The following is a 17,870-nucleotide window of genomic DNA, read 5'->3' as shown; positions in this document are numbered from 1 at the left end:
TCCCTAGCACTATCTAGACTTGTCGGGGACATCACTTTGTAAGTTATATAAATGTCTAATCACTATGTTTATACACCTGAAAACAATATAATATTAAATGTCAACTGTAATTGAAAAATTAAAAAAATATATATTTTTAAAAAAACTACAGGTACACACAGGGGAGGAAGATAACAATGAGTGATCCCATCTAGCTCATAGCCTTGTTTTCCTTGAGCTCTGAAGAGCACAGTCAAGTCCTCAAACCAAAACTGTTTATTACCTTGTGCTCCCCCTACTGGTCCCAGGCTCACAGAACCAAGGTGTTTATAGAGGTGAGTCTCTCCAAATTCTACCCACACCTCTCTGCCACTTCTGATGCCAGCACTTCCAGGAGGCCTCCCTACCCCAACCCACAACTCCAATACCAGTCTCTCCAGTACTGGAATTCCCCTTTTTATGAACCTTCAAAGCATGGGTTGCCTTTGCCACTTTCTGCAGTGCTTAATTGCAAATCTTCTTACTTTGTGCTCTTTTTATCAATATACATTCTCTTTGACCAGCCCATCAGTTTTTCCAGGTCCGTGACCATGACTCTGATTTCTTTTGAAACCCAGAGCACCCAGCTCAAAATGAGGCAAATTTTAGTGGATTAATCATCAGAAAGAATGAGTGGTGAGCCTGAAAACAATTAGCGATTGAGAAAAAAATATGATCATGCCTTTCAAAAGAGGATACGACAGATAACACATTGCACAATACTCTCACCAGGTGTTCACTTAATATCTGTTACCTATTTTTTTCCTTCTCTCTCTGCTACTTCTTTCCCATTGCTGATGAAGAGACCCAAAAGTTTTTGATCAAGGACTTATATATAAACAACACATACGCACATATACATACACACACTCCTCTAAATGCTTTCCTCTTTAAAAGGCAAAGCTCCTTTTAAATCCGCTGACCATTCCATGTACAGAAGATCACAGGGCTGTGCAGCACACAAGGCCAGCTGGTGGAGTGGTCTCCCACTTACCTGTGGTTCAGCCCCTTTAGACTTTCTGTTGTAACCCCAATGCCTCAGGTTATGATTTCGTTTTTGCTGATACAAGCTCTAGAGGTGTCCCCATGGAGACATAAAAAGGCTTCTGGTTTCTACTTAATAGGGAAACTTGAAAATATACAAGACCCTAAATGCATGAATGGCTTCTGAGAGGATTTTCCCATGGGCCACATCCAGGTGTAAGAAATAATTAGGAAGGGCACGGCTATACTTGAATTAAATTTGATATTACATTTATGTCCCTGCAAAAGACTGTGACGGATCCTCGACTTAATTTTCGAAATTATATCTTTTCGCTGTTGTTCTTCTTTTTCTCCTATGTAATGATAATACAATTGTTTTGTGCTCCAGACCTTCCTGGGCTTGACCATATTATTATTATTATTATTATTATTATTATTATTATTATTATTGTAATTATTATTTGATTTTCAAAATAACCTTGGATAGTAGGCACGGGAAAGAGGATACGTGGCTTGCTCAATATCACATAGCTAATGGTACCACCAAGGCTAGAATATATAAATATATAAATAGCCCTCTTTACCCAACTTATCTTAATGCAGATCTCTAATGCCAGAATTATGAATTACAAAGTATGAGAGAGCTGAGTAAGGGAGAGAATGTATCCAAGCCTTTTGAGGGCCAACAATACCTGCTAGCCCCCAAATCATAACTAAGCTCCCATGTTGAGAATTCATTTACAGTTGGAGCGCTTCTATCCATGTGGCTTGGATAATGGCACTTTCTGTTTATCTGACTTCCCACAAGAACTGAATAAGTAAAGGGATGCTGAAAAAGTACTTGGAGATCCCCAAGTCCTAAGTGCTATGTCGATGATGTCAGCATCCACTGCAAGGTAGACTGTTTTATATCAAGCAATTATAAATACCGGTGGCATCTGTAATGTCTAACTATAGCAACTTACGGGTTCTATTCTTATCTTTGAGTTTTCCTTGTTTCTGGGCCAGTAATTTAGATTCCTACCCTTACCTTAATGCACTTTTTATAGTTTAATTTCCTTTTTGTGGTGCTGTTTCAGGTTGGATTTTTTTAAAAACAATATGATTCAATTGAAATCAGATTTCCCCTAAAGAAGTCAAACAGATCACAGACAGAGGGGCCCGATCTGAAAACTCTGCCCCGTAGCCTGTGGTCATTCCATGGAGAATCATATTCTTCCTTTGCTACCCTTTATTTCTACCTGAATGATCTGTCTCGGCCTTATAATGGTGTAGTATTGGGGTGGATAAACAAGGCCTCCTGAAAGTATACAGAATTTATTAGTATCATCCACAAAAGCTTTGTGGGTGGGATACTTCTTTCAGCTCCTTCCTGACAATATTAACTCTACTTCCTTCCATGGTTAGGACTGCCAAGATACAAACACAGAGATATGCATCTCTAAAGAAATCTGTTCACTGCAGACAAGGCCAGCCTGCAGTACTGATGAAGCAGGCTTAATGCCTCCTTCCCAACAGCTTCTCTGCCGAGGCCATAATAACATGTGACATTCCCTTGAAGAGCATCATTTTAAGGATCTCCAGGAAATAAGAGCCCTACACTGAGATTAAGGCATGTGCTTATATGGGAGTGGGAAGGGGGTATGTAGCTCATCCCTTGGCCACTCATTTTCCCCAGAAGAGAACAAGGCTTGAAAGAAATGGTGAGAGCAAGAGAACTAGGAACAGAGAGAACTCCAGGAGAAGGTGATTGGAAGGAGGAAGAACGAAGGTCTAGAAGAAGGGGGGCCACTTCCTACTGCTCACTTGACCTTGGGAAAATTGCTTGATCTCCACGGTTCTCATATTTGTTTCATCTGTCAAGTGGGAAGTACGCTAGAACCCACCTCATATCATTTTTGTGTATAACACATGAATAACACATACGAATAACTTAGTAGAGAATCTGGGGTTTGATGGGGTGCCCATGCCGGTTTTGGCAGTGATAATGACACTACTGCACAGACAGCCTCAGGACCCCAATCATCCAGGGGGTGAGCAGTGAAGAAGATCAAAACAGAGAGGCAAGAGCTGGCCAGGGACAAGCCGTGCTTCCACAGCACTGCCCAGAGTGGTCTCTGAGGGTATGAGTGTCTCAGTGATGAATTAACAAGTTAATGAGATCAGACATGGTGTAAGTACACTGGGCTAATTTTTTCTTTAAAGTTTTCATAAATGGACCAAGGCTTGTGGAAGAAAGTTTTCTAATACCATTAGCAGTATATGTCTTCAATGCCTCACAATTAGTTTTTCAGAGGGAAAAAAAGAGCTATGAGACAGTAAGTGAATCATGGATTAACAAGAGAAAAGTTTACGTTATTTCCTTTGAGTAAATACCTGTGTAAATTGAACCATTTTAAGAGATCCTTTCTCCAGGATCAAAATGTGTTGGTTCTTGAGTTAGAGATGGAGAGGGTGTGGGGAGAGGTGAGCATTCCTTTGAATTAAGATTATTTACAGAACAAGGCTATGTTTAATTGCTCTGATTATTTTCGAATGAAGACCCACACATATTTTTCAGGGACTCAGTGATGTTTATAGATATTACTAAGAATTTTCTGCATATATGCAGGTTTCAGAAGAATGTAAAAAATTCAAAAGGTTCAATGCCCTTTCTCCTGTCCTCCATTTTCTTTTTTTAAAATCCCCCAGATAGAAGGCGCAATAAATTGTATCTATTCTATAGAAAAAGGACATTATATTTTAACTTTTTTGTCTTTATTAGGATCAAACTGCACTATTGTACTTTAAAATCTGGCAACAGGTTTCCGATACTCAATCTAACAATCCTGGTATATTAATTAGTTTTCACGACCCCCAAGCAATAAAAATCTAGTCGTTCAAGGTCACAGTTTGACTTATTTACAATTGACAAATAACTTGGCAAACTCTGCACTGAGCCACTCCATACAATAGAAAATATATTGTCATTCAAGTTAACAAAAGAATCTTTCTTTGCCATCTCAATACAATGGCCCTGCAAATGAACATCGCCTGAATAAAATCCTAACCACATTTTCACTCTCATTAACCACAGTAGGGTATCACACAATTTGCCTGGCTCCTGCTTAGACCACTGTGCACCATTTTAGTAGCAGCAGTTTGATGGGTTTTATGGCAGGTGATATATGGAGTGGGAGTTTCGGGAGTCGTAAACAGAAGGCACTGTGTATCACAATGTGGTTTAGGGATATAATGACTGTGTTGTAAAGCAAGGGATGACAATACTGCACTAGGCTTGGGGTACTGAACCAATAGACCAAACAGCTCAACATAATTCAAGTAAGAGTGAAAATATCCTAGTCAGGGAGGGGGGTGTGTGTGTGTGTGTGTGTGCGCGCGTGCACGCGCCTTCTTGTTTTCATTAATTACTTCAGATGAATTTGAATAAGAACTGCTAAAAGTGAAATAAATCTATGTCCCCCTAAAAAAAATAGAACATTTCTCTTTCCTTCTAGCATAATCTTTTTCTGCCTCCTCTGTCCAACTCTTAACCATTTCCACTGACAGAATAATTAAGTAAATAGCTAGTCCTGGTACAAGAAAAGTAGTAGCAGAAGTTTAGGGAGATTCATGCACATGAGAAAAATAATGTCAAAATAAACTTTCTTTCCTTCCCAGGAAAACCTACACCCTTTTAGGTCAAATTCAGTCTGACCTAATGAGTACCCCTCCTGCCCAGAGAGCAGGGAGACCTGTTTTTTACAGGGTTTAGAAGTCTCAGGATTCCTTCCATTAACATCCCTGGGTGTCCAAGACACCCTCCCACCCCCCACCCCCGACTGTCTCTAAGTGACTTCCAGTCACTTTGCCCCAGAGGCTGAGTCTGGTATGCAAAAAAATTCAATATCAAAATGTGGCCTCTTTCAGAGAAAACTATATTGAACCAACAAATGAAGACTTGTGGTTAGTAACTTGCTGTGTGGCCTTGGCCAACTCACAAAACCTCTCTGAGACTTCATTTCCTTTTCCACACCATTCTATCTTACTAATCTCCAGGCAGTGGTTTGAAATTCTATAGCAAAGTGCCAATATCTTTATCACCTTCACTGTCATTACCATCATTACTGCAGCGGCACAATATACTAGGATAGTAATGTGTATTTTGTTCTCACTACATTTCCCCATCCTTCATTGCCAAAGAGAGATAGGCTTTTTGTGTCCCCCTACTTTAGCAGAGAATAGTATTGGATAATATAGGCTGAAGGTAGAAATTTCCTGCAGAGAGTTCTCTACCTGCTCCTTTGTTCCCTAAAAGTTTGAGCTCCTTGAGACACAGAGAAAGAAGCAAATGCTTTTGAGTGTTGGAGGGTTTCCCAAGATTGAGAAGAAACTGGAAGGGAATGAGGCTCCAGGGCCCCGTTGCAATACCCTGGCGTGGTGACAGGGCCTCTGATGGAAAGTTGTCATGATGCACCCAGTGAGGCTGACCCTACACAGGACTCCCAGTCGTAGCAAAAAGGTGTTGTCAGTGCATTTGCCAGACTTCAATGAACCAATGCAGGTTAGGGTCTGAACAATACCCATGTTGGACTGATACCAGAGGGGCCTCAAAAAATGTCTTCATCCCCCCCAATCTTGGCCAAAATGAACAAGACTAAATTCCTCATCTGTGCTATATTAGTTATAATGTGATTTATATAAAACAATGGTGCACACCCATATACTCATGGCCTGAAGTTCAGATCTACCTTACTATCACCCTGGATAACTGCATGAGGATGGGAAGTGGACCTCATCCATTGTTTAGTCCACAGTGATATTTCTATCCCTGTTAACTTCACACTTGCCAATTACCCCTTTAAAGAGTTGACACAATTAAGGACACTCAAAAAAAAAAAAATACTACACTCCCCAAAACCCCACGAAAAACCCACAAGAACAAGGCTTGTTCCCAGCTTCCCAAGGGGACTGACTTCCAGGAGGAAGACACCGTCCTTTGGAATGTTAACGTTCCAATGTACATTTTAAAACCTCCATGGCCCTGCTTCATGCACAATCACCCTTTATATTTGCAGGACTAGAATGGAGACACGTCCCACTGCGCCTCAGCCCACCCCCAGGCCTCACATTGTGACACCAAACTCCAGCGGGCACGTAGCCATGGTCTATGTGGAACTGCTGAGGCTGTCACTTCATTTCCTCCTTCCTTCTTAACAAGGAAATGACTGACCCACGTGTACCACGTACCTATTTATCAACAGATCATAAGCCCAGTCTTCTGAGATCTTGTGACAGGTCCCATTAGCTGTGAGCTACCCAATAATGTGTATAATCAGTTGTTAATGGCACTATGCTATTCTGTGATAACTGGGCCATTAGTGAGTGTCAGTGCAGTCCCCCACCTGACTTATATCTTGCTTTGGAGAAGCTGCACATTTCCATTCCTAATGGCTCCCCTGCAGGTGAGAGGTGGGGTGGGGTGCCCTCCTAAATTACCGATTCTGGACACCCTGTGTCCCTTTATGGTCTCTGTTTGGGACTCCTATAGTAAACAGGCTTATAGGCACTTAGAGGGAAAAATATGTCATTTGAAATGATAAAACTAAGTCCAAAAGCAAAAGGCAGGCCCCTCTAACCCTCAAGGAAATTTGAGTTACAGCAAAATAACTGTCACTTTGGAGACAATCCTAAAATTCCAAGTTCTTCTAAAGGTCAGTCTCTTCAACACCATTCCACATACAAATCCCTTATAAGGGCCCAGGCATAGCTGTTCTTTGTGGCTGTGAAGAAACTTCAACATGTTCATAGAATTTAGAGTTACACACATACACACAGAGTTCTTTTCAAATAAAAATGTCTCCACCGCTGAAGCTTGTGTTCAATTCTGCGTGCTTATTCCAAGACCTCCTCAGTTTCCTTTATATGTGTTTTGCATCCATTTTATTTAAGGACCCAGGAGCAAAAGTACCAAAAGCCTCAAGCAAAAGGGAAGGTGCAAAACTCTGCATGGTGCGTTTTCCCTCCATGTCCACTACAAAACCCATGCCCATCGCCAAACAAGACAACCTCCAGCCTCAGCCCACATTCAGCCACTTCAGAAGTGTTCCCAGCTTAGACCATCACAGGCCAGAATTTGATTTATTTGGGAAAGGAAAGTTTCACTGAACCTAGAAATCTGTCAACCGAATCCGGCCAACGCTCAAGTGATTTACATCCGCTCTACATCCCAGTACTGCCTATCAAAGGCTCTAGAGTTTTTACTGCTGCCTCCATAAAAAAGAAATTTAGCACTAAGGACTTGCCAAAGGGTCATCGTGGAGGAAAATAAAGAATGAGATATTTGTAAAGTGCAGGCAGAAAGGATGAGGCTCAGCTTACATTCTCCCTCCAGTTCTGGCTGCCAAGAAACTGGGGCCTGGGTCTATTCTTTCCGGAATAGTCATTTCCTTAGAAGGACTGAGGAAATAGAGGTACTCCCAGGCCTTGGAGGGGATGGAGATTCCTGACCCGGCTTAGTGTCCCAGGGCAATGACAACGGCCTTGGTCCAAATTCACCCCAGAATGAGAGGGCTTGGGTTTGGAATATCACAACATAGCAGATGTGGGATACAAAGGCCAGAGCTCTGATGGTGAATGGCCTAAAACACCAAAGAACAGCATTCAGAATCCTTCCCCAAGGAGAGGTGGCTCAAAGACACATTCAGAGGTATCAGCTGTACCAACCCAATCAAACCAGACATCCCAGTCTAACTGCCCAACAGTAAAATGATAGATACAATGAGAATGTAGGGAATTATTCCTCCCTATGTAGTGACTCATTCATTCATTAGGCAAAAAGTAATAATAATAATAATATATTAAGTGCCTACGAAATGCCACACACTGAACTGAGGATGCAAAGATGAATTGACCAAAATGCAGCCTCTGCATTCCTGAGTCTTGTAAGGAGAGTGAAGACCCCTCATGGTTTGAAAGGTCGGCTCGAGGAATGGGACCAATCAAGGAAGACCTGAACCATCTCCTGATAAGATGACTCAGCTGTCAATGTCTCCCAATGAACCTGTACTGTTATATAATACAACATCCTGATTCTGCTTGAATCTCTGCTTGTTTATTAATGAGATATGGTGGTATTCATTCATTCATGCATGCATTTATTTAATCAACCAATATTTATCAAGTAACTAGTATATACTAAACATGCCAGGCTCTCAAGAAATAATGCTGAGAAAAACCAAACATGATTCTTGCCTTCCTGGAGCTTATTAATAATTAATTGCAAACAAATGTGGAATTTCAACTATATCAGAAAAAGAGAAACTCATAGTGTTCTATGATGGTCTAAGATGTAAAGGGAGGGTTGACCTGATCGGGGAGATCAGGGACAATTTACAGACTTCTAATTGGAAGATTAAGAAGCTGTTGAGTCAAGAAAAGGAAGGAAGAGTGTTCCAGGCACAGGCGACTGTGATCACAAGAGTTGGGTGCAATGCGGTGAGCGGTTTGACTGAACAACATAGGCCAGGGTTGCTGGAGCACAGATGAAGGAGCACCTGGAAGAAGACAGGGATGCAGGAGAGTATGTGGGAGTTTGACCATACTCATTAGGAATCGTGACTTTGTCCTGAGAACCATCTATAGCATTTACAGGCTACCACATGATCATACCAATTTTTAGAAAAAAATTTCTCTGGCTGCAGAATGGAGAAGAAAAAGCACGGAAGACAGGATGGAAGCAGAGAAGTCGGCTGGGAGTCTTATACAGTCCAAGTGGAAGATGATCTGGCTTGGTTAAGGATGGTGCCAGAAGTGGACATGGTGAGGGGGAGAGTGCATGCATTAGAAGCAAAAAGATCTGGATTAGCTATGTGGGGTTACAGGCTGTCAAGATGACTTCTAGGTTTCTGTTTTATGTAACTGGAGAAACAGTTGGCATAACCACAGCTGGCACTGTGGTCTTGGTCTGTGTTCACCACCATATCTCAGCTTGCCTGACCTTTTTTCTAATCTGAGTATAATCAGTTTCTCACCTTCAACCTCATCAATCAACTAGTTGATCTCAACCTCGACCATCGGGACCAAGCGACCTAAAGGTTCTCTTCAGTGGTTCATCTGGCTTTGCGTCCCGTGACATCTCCACGCCTGTTGTGTAGGTCCTGTAAGTCCCCCTTACTCCCACCTCTCCACTCCCACCACAACTTTGACCGACGAGTAAACTGCTGTACACCTAGCCAAAAACAGGGGGTAAGAGACACTCTCTCATGGCTTTTTGCAGATGATATTGTGCTTTGTGGCTGGACACACAAAAAAGAGTCAACTTTCACTTAGGCAGTAATGCAGGAATCAGTAATGATGCTATTTACCGAATATAATATTATATACTTTATGTAGTTGTAACTATTTAAACTTCACAATAACGCCATGAGGAATACGATTATTATCCCCATTTTACAGATGAGGAAACTGAGGCACAGAGGAGTTAAGTAATTAGCCCAAGGTCACATGGCTAATACAAGGTTGCAGTTGTATTCAACACAGACAGTCTGACTCTGGTGCTAATTCTCTTGGCCACTACTTTCTAGCACCTGAGACAGAGATTCAAATTTGTCTGACTTGAAAACTCATACACAGTCAGATGTACATGTGTACAGGCCCTTTCAAACTTACAACCCTAGTTACAGGTCTTAAATCCCTCTTGGTCCACCCTTTCAAAATGGAAGAAGACATCGAGTAACCCAAAGGAAAAAAGTCTTCACTGTGTAGAATCATAAGTAGAGTGTCATTTGTTTCTAATGAATTTCTACTATCCTCATGTATCAGCCTTTGCTATGTTATCTCTAATTTTCTTTGGGAAACTGGATTCAAGTAGTGACTGTGAAATATGTAAGGCTGTTTGTCCCTCACACCAAACACCACACTGTCGCACATTTATTTGTTGGTTTATCTATTTATTGACCCTTCCTTCCCCCTCATCTGTAACTTTTCAGATCTCAAGGCTGCCACTAGTTCTTTACCTCACGGCTTTCTTCCCTTCATAGAAACTCACTGCTCTTAATCCATTGTCCGCTCTGGAAAATATATGGGTTTTTCTAGGAAGCAATCTACTACTCTGAATAAGAGGACAGCTGCCCTCTTTGCCTGTTGCACTTTGTATACTGTACAGCATATCATGTCGAAATGGGAGGGGGGGCTCTCCTTCGCTTCAACAGAGTAAACTGCATGAGCTTGGAGATAACTACTCATTTACTGTTAATATTAATAAAAACTGCAATATTTATTCTGTATTCTATAACATGCTAGGCATCATGATGAGCATTTTGTGGCCATTATCTGACTTAATCATTGCATCAACCCTATTTGCTAGATATAATTAATATTATTTTATAGACGAGGAAACTGAAGTTTAGAAAGACTGTAACTTTCCCAAGGACACAAAGATCAAAAGGTACACAGGCAAGATCCGATCTCGGTTCTCTTTGGCTTTAACACTATTCACTTATCCACTCTGTTAGACAGCTAGAAGACCATTTCAGAAGTCAATATCAACAGAAGCTTGTTAGAAATTCAGAATCTCAGATTTCACTCCAGACCTACTGCATTTTCACTAGATCCTCAAATGACTTGTATAAACATTGATGTTAGCTAAACACTGATCCATATCACTACTCAGACTTCAAACTTCAAGGCCCCTTCACTGTCCAAAATACATTGAAGAAATAGAGAAATAACCATCAGAACACCACTCCATCCATAGATACCAGGGGTATCTATACAGTAGGAATTGGAAGAGTACATGCTGGCAGAACTGAGCATCCTGTCAGACCATCTTCATACATCACTGTGACCAGCCTCAGCCTTCACAGTTGCATCTTCAGCATCTCCAGTCACACTCCCCCAAACCTTTAGGTACAAATTTGTCTTCAGGTGGTCTCACCAAATCTATGCAGCTTGTCTTTAGCATCTGGTGCCTTCCCCTATCCCCTCTCTTTCCATGATACCCCACCCCCAATACACCTCAGCCTGAGCTCTCAGAGACTAGGCCTAACAGATGAGATACAGAATGTCCAGTTGTTTTTGAATTTCATATAAACAACGACAAAACATTTTTAGTATACATATGCCCCCAGAAGATATTTGGGACATATTTATACAAAAAAAATGTATTCATTGTTTATTTGAAATTCAAATTTAACTGGGCATCTGTGTTTTTATTTGCTAAAACTTTGAGGTCAAAGGTTTATGAGGAACAAGATAGTCACCAGATTTCAAAATATCACTCTAAAGAGAAAAATATAAACCTACCATGAAGAGTGACTGCACTTGCCACCTTAACCAAATAATCAAACTCAAGATCATAGATAGTGGAGAGTCCTGACTCGTGTGCAATGTCCAACACACAGAACCTCCTGTAATGCATTCTAGACATCAGAGTCTGATGGGAACCCTGCCAGGCCTTTAGAGCTAACTTCCAGTTATAGGAAATATAGGGAACAGAGGTACAAATCAAATGACACCAAGAGAATATGGTCAATCAAATCCTGAGGATAGGATATTCTATAAGATGGCTGTCCTGCTCTTTTCAAAAAAAAGCTGTACTATTTTAAAAACAAAAGTAGGGGTATCGTGGGACTCTTCTAAATTAAAGGAATCTAAAGAAACATTACAAAAAAAATGTAATACATAAATCTTAATTGCATCCTGGTACCGAAATTACACTAGCTATAAATGACATCTTGGAGACTTAAGAAATTATTCTTAGGTATAATAACGGTAATATGATTATTTTAGATTGTTTCCATTTTTAAGAAGTGCATTTGGAAGTATTTAGGGTGAAGCATCATGATGTCTGCAACTTATTTTCAAACAGTTCAATGTATACCTATGTATGTATGTATACAAATGTGCATGTGTTTAGATATTTACAGATAGAGCAAGTAACAATTGTTGAAACTTGGTGGTAATTTTACAATTCTTTCAACTTTTCTGTACATTAGAAAACACTGATAATAAAAAGATGGGAGGAAACTCTTCCTCAAATCTCACCCCAAAGCAACCTGACAAGTTGACCTGCTTCAAAGAGCAGTCCTATCTCTAAAATAATACTATTTACTCTGCAAGATCAGAGTCTTTATATCACAGAGGGTTGAGTATAGAAGAAAAGATTTTCTATATAATAGCAAGAAAGTATTTGTACCATAAATTTAAAATGTGTAATCTGAATGTGGCCTGAGCTTCAGGTTTATGAACTGGAAATTAAGATGCCCTAGGTATGTTCCTTATTCTCCTCCACCTGCCAGATGGCCTCACCTGTAGTATGTATGTACATTCTGGGGTTAAGAGAGCTCTCATATAATTAAATCACCTATGTATTGCCTAGAACCAAAAGTATAGTGTAATGAGTGGCTATGAATGAATGGCTATGTGACATAATGATTCCTCTCTCATTTATAAAACAGGGATGATAGGATAACTTGAATTAGTCACAAACACCCTTTCCTTCCCTTATCATGCGACTTTCTCTGCTTCCCAGCAGGCAGAAATGGCTTCCCCACCCCACTGTCAGGCATGTCCATGATTTGCTTTGACCAAGGGCATGTGCGTGGAACTGATACACGCAACATCCAAGCAGAAGCTCTAAAAGTGGTTATAAATGTCAGCCAGCTCTTTCATTTTTCTTGCATTGTTACACCACAAGAACATGTCCAAGATGAGGACTATTCTTTCAGCCAGTTTCCCAGAATGAGAAAAAACATAAATAGACCCAGTGTTGACCTTCAGCTTGAAGCAGAGCTTCAGCCCACCTGCAGCCCTCATATAATGTGAATGAGAAATAAATGCTTTACATTGAAGGCCACTGATATTTGGGGAGGGCTGTTCCTGCAGAAACAGCTGATCGGCACAGACAATAATAACAGTACCTACCTACCTTGTAGGGCTGTTAAGCAGATCAAAGATATAACACCTGAAAGGCAGATAGCATTGCATCTGACAAAAAGTAGCTGCTCAGAAACTGAGTTGTTATGACTCAGGCATTTTTTTTCTCACCATCCTTCTCAGCAAAGGTCTGTTTCTCTAGGTTCATCCACTCCTGTACCAAGCACACTGAACCACCATGTTGCTGAAGCTCAGCTGGAGCCCCTAACACACTGATCCCAACTCACCAGAGAGAGACCCTCACCCTCTACCCTCTGTACCCTCCCTCTCTCCTCTCTGCCATGGCCCCTGTGCACCATTGTAATCTGGGCCTTCTGTGTTTTATGCCTCTGTTCCTGTACACACAGTGGTCAGCTCTCTTCTCCTGGGTGGTGGTAATGACCCACTCCTAACCTCTGTCACCCTCTGGTATCCATTTTCTCAGTTGACCCCCCTGGCACTCTATTACCTCCTCACTCCAGATTTCCAGTTCTGATTTCCAGTTCTATTTTCTAGTAATATCGCTTTTTTTAGTTTTATTACAGCTAAGGTTCATGGGTATTCCCAGGTGACCAAGTCACCTGGGTTTTAGTAGAGCCTTTAATTATCCCAGATCTATATTCCTTCACCAAGTAGTCACTCTGTGGTGACTTCTGCCATTTCTACCAGACTTCTTCACCATGTATGTGTGCACATGGACGTATGTGTGTGCAAGTACGTGATGTTTCTCTTAAAGCCCTACTGTCCTTTTCTGTGATCTGACATCTGTTGAACCAACCCCTCAATTCTCCTAGGCATGTTTGCCTAAGTTTAAGCCCCAGTGATGGAAAGGATTTAAATTCCTTCCTATGGGCCCATGTAAATCCATGGATGTGGTCAGACTCTACCTGGATGATGTGTGTGAGGGAGTGTCTGGATTCAAGGTCACCGACATCCACACACACGTCTCAGCTAACCGTAACAATGACCTCTACTACCTAAACATGGTTTCCATATTCTCTCTTCTAATTTAATCTCCACAACAATTGAAATATTACTGAGTTCAAGTGGACTAAGACCATTCTATTGAAGGAAGTCTCCAGACCAGGGACCCCGGAATTAAGCATCTGATTCCCACTCCATGAATTTCCAGTTCAAGCTCTGTGTCTCGCTGGCTGAGTTGGCCCTGGATCAGCCTAGTCACATCTCTGGGATTCAGTCATCATCATCTGATCAATAGGTTAGATCAGGGTCAGCAAACTACAGCCTGTGGACCAAATCTGGCTTGTCACTTACTTATGTAAGTAAAGTTTTTATGGAACACAGCCACAGTCACTTGTTTATGCATTGTGCATGCTATAACAGCAGCGTTGAGTATTGGTGACAAAGACTGACTGGCCTGCAAAGCCTAAAATATTTGCCATCTGGACTTTAAAGAAAAAGTCTTCTTACCCTTGGGTTAGGTGATCGATAAGGTCTCCTGAAACTTAATACTCTGTGATTCTCTAATTCTTCTGTCCTTTCCAGCCCCATTAAAACTTATAATATTTATGAGAAGGTATCTGAATAGACACCCATCTACCCAACATTTTAAATGGTTCGTGCTGCAGCCATTCCGCCAAAAATGTGTGTCATCAGGCTGAGCCGGGAGCTGAGCTGGAGGGGAAGAGTTTCTTTCAGAAGTGAGAGAAGCCTGAGATGGTTGCAGCTGTTTCAGCTTTTCAAGGAGACCTTGTATTTGATAGTGTGTGTGTGTGTGTGTGTGTGTGTGTGTGTGAAAGCTCTATGAATCCAGTTCCTTTTGCATTAATAGAAGGCACGCAGATCCTTCAAGAGGGAACATATCTTTCAAAAACAGCATAATTTGCTCTAGTGGATAACAAATAGTTAGAAGTTTTCTCAGCGAGCAACTATTGTATCTGGTTTCAAATTCCTTTTTCAAGCCAAAGAAAATGATGATGATCTCTAAGCCATCGCTGTTTTTTGACACAGACCTGAACTCAGCATTCTAAACAGGACTATGCAGAATTGGATTACATTTCATCCCCCTCACCCATCCATCTTCCCCTTTCCTGCTCATTTGCTGGGGCTGCAAAAGTATTGAGTGCTCTAGGAGAGACTTGGTTTTCCAAACCATGCAAGTCATTATGAATGGCCTTGTGTCCAGGTAAAGGTTAAGGAGGTCTTTTGTTGTTCTAGTTTAACTTGTCCCTGCCACTACAGCCTAATCATTCCACATAATAACAGGCCTCATACACAGGCCCGAGTCAAAGTCGCAAGTCAATAAATCCATTCCTTCCTCCCTTTCAGGCAAAGTGTTGAATAGTCCTGAGTGTGCAGTGTCACCAGATCCTGTAGTCCATCACATCAAGGTCGTCTGGTGTACAGCACACACAGACACACACACAAAAAATAAAACAAAACAAAAAAACAACTTTCTTTTCAATGCCTTGCACATCCGAGAGAAGCATCGCTGTCCCACACACCAAGCTGGAGGAGGGAGGGGTTGAAAGGCAGATTGATTGCTCTGGTTCATAGAATCCTGGAGCCATGGACTGAAATGGAGAGCCATGGGCCCTAGACATCAGCTACCTATAATGTCCTCCTCATTTTATGAATAAGAAAACTAAGGCCAGAAGCGAGAGAGGGATTTGTCCAAGATCACATCGCCAGCACCTTCTGGGGCAAGGACTGGAACGCAGGCCTCCTGACTCCCAGTCCAATACTCACTGTCTGGGCAAAACAGGGGGTACAAAGGGAGAAGGACAAGAAATCTCCCTTTCTAAAAAGAAAATGCTAGCTAATTCTAGTCCCCACGAACAGAGTCCATTCTCCGCACTCAGATAATGCCCCATCTGTAGGTATAGTTGCACTCTGACTTTGTATCTAGAGGAAAAATATCAAGAAAAGCCTCAGTTTCCTCATCTGTAAAGTGGAAATAATAACAGTGTCTATTTCAAAGGGTTGTGATCTGGCTGAAACCATAGAATAGTACCTGACTCATGGTGACGGCTTCGTAAATGCCAGCTCTTATTGGTATCATCATTGTCACCAGGACAATGACCGGCTGCTCTGTGTTAACCCACAGATGGCTGCCAGGTCAGCCCCTCTTTTCCTGCAGCATGCAGGTAGGCTCTTGGCCGCTCCCCATGAGACAAAGTATAGCTCACTAAATTATCTTTTCACCTCTGGTGTGAGAAGAAAACCTGCTAATAGAGGTTCCTTGGAAGTACACAATCCTGAGTTATAGTTTGTTTACTTTGCTAAGGGACTTCCAGCTCTTCCAGGTTCATAAATTCCTTGTGGTGGATGGGGGAAGGACTGTAAATTAACTTGAAATATAGGACTACTTTTGTGTACCTTCCAAATATTTAAATCGCTTTGAAAGGAAGAAAAAAGTCACACTTCTCACTCGCTGTCTCTGTTTTTCCTTAATTAGCAGTTGGATTAGATACCCTTGGAGGTGAGGAATCAAAGGCACCAAGGAGAGGCCTGAACCAAATGTCAAGAATTTCTGCCCAGGGACCTTGAGACTGTCTTTCTACCAGATCTGTGAGATGGATGCAACAGTGTGGACCAGACGCCCCAGATCATGCCAATACCTGTTTCTGGTTGGCAAGGCCTGGGATTCACCTATTATTGTAACGACTATGCCAAAGGGGCATGTCCATCAGGTGGAGAGAATGGGCTTCCTCTGAGGAATTAATAATGTAATTAAAATCTGCCTAGCACAGCACTAGGCACACAGTAGGCACTCTTAATAAACTTCTCATTTCTTCATAAACCTCTTCCTTGTCCATTCTTCAAACTTCTGAAAGCCTCACCTTAGAGAAGAATGCTTTCAATCAAAGGCACAGGACAACCACTGGGAGTCAGATGTGTCGTAAAAAGGAGTCCAAAGGTCTGGCTTCCATGCATCGACCTTGAGCCAGTCTGAAATGAAGAAGATATTTATTCTCATGACATTCTGAGATACTGCAAGGACAGATGGAATAATGCTCATAAATACTGTCTAATGTCAAATAGCAAAATTCTCTTTGTCTAGTCAAGAAATTACCGCATAAGAGTTACATTAGTGCCATATTTTAAAACAATAATATACTGGCTCCATAACTTATTAAGGAGTCTTCAGCCCCGGCCCTCTCTATGTCCATTCTCTTTTATTCTCCTTCCCTTTTAATGTTTAAAGTTGATACCAAACTCAAAAATGTATAATAAAATAAAAATGACTAACATTTACAAGTGACTTTGATTATCTTAAGTTTTAAAGAATGTAAATTAACCTATAACTACAAGAATTTCAAAGAAAATCCAAATTCTCATCAAACAAACGTACTAAATAATCTCACAGGTTTTTACATAAACCTGAATATTTCAGATACATGTGTAATAAATAGAATGTCTCATGTAGGTCAACAGAAGACATGGGAAGAGGGGGAAAGAAAAATGTATATCTTCAAGTGCTGGTCAGAGCACCTCTTGATAATATACTATGTTTTCAACTAATGGGATCAGTCCCTGCACTCTTATCTGATATTTCCTCCAAAAAAAGATTGGTCAGGATGAAAAAATTAACTTGGCAAGTATGACACTCAAACCACCTCAAAAAATGTACGAGTTATCCCAGAATCTGAGAGCTCAAGAGAACCCGCCCTCCAAAAACACTCACTCTCAAACCATCCTAGAAAGAATATCCAAGAAAAGAGCTGTCCACCTGCTTAGCAATATTCAGATAAGAAATCCTCTGCATTTTGATGCCTAATCAACCTTATAAATAATAAGCTTTATTTTTTCCTGATCTAGCTGACAACTTTCATCTGCACAAGCACTTATCCCAGTGTTTATTTCATATGTTTTCTACTTGTACAACATTGAAATAGGTTCCAAAGTGATGGAAACAGGGATCACCATGTAGTTAGCATAGTCCTATAATCAAGAAAGTGGTGTTCTGAAAAGAACTTACCTTTTTATAGGGGAGGGTTTAAAAAAAAAAA

The 17,870-nt window shown here is 41.1% G+C and overlaps 1 long non-coding RNA gene across 1 annotated transcript in view; it reads right to left on the bottom strand.

Moving 5' to 3' along the window:
- LOC120621622 (uncharacterized) overlaps positions 1–17,870 on the bottom strand; it is a 346,009-nt gene that overhangs the window by 270,494 nt on the left and 57,645 nt on the right. The window contains exon 2 of the long non-coding RNA XR_005658219.1: positions 16,701–16,809. This is a non-coding gene — a long non-coding RNA (uncharacterized LOC120621622). The remainder of the gene's footprint in view (positions 1–16,700; positions 16,810–17,870) is intronic.

This window comes from Pteropus medius, unplaced genomic scaffold (assembly GCF_902729225.1).
Source record: "Pteropus medius unplaced genomic scaffold, Ma_sr-lr_union100, whole genome shotgun sequence".
NCBI classification, from domain to species: Eukaryota; Metazoa; Chordata; class Mammalia; order Chiroptera; family Pteropodidae; genus Pteropus; species Pteropus medius.
This window is presented reverse-complemented; position numbering and strand designations above follow the sequence as displayed.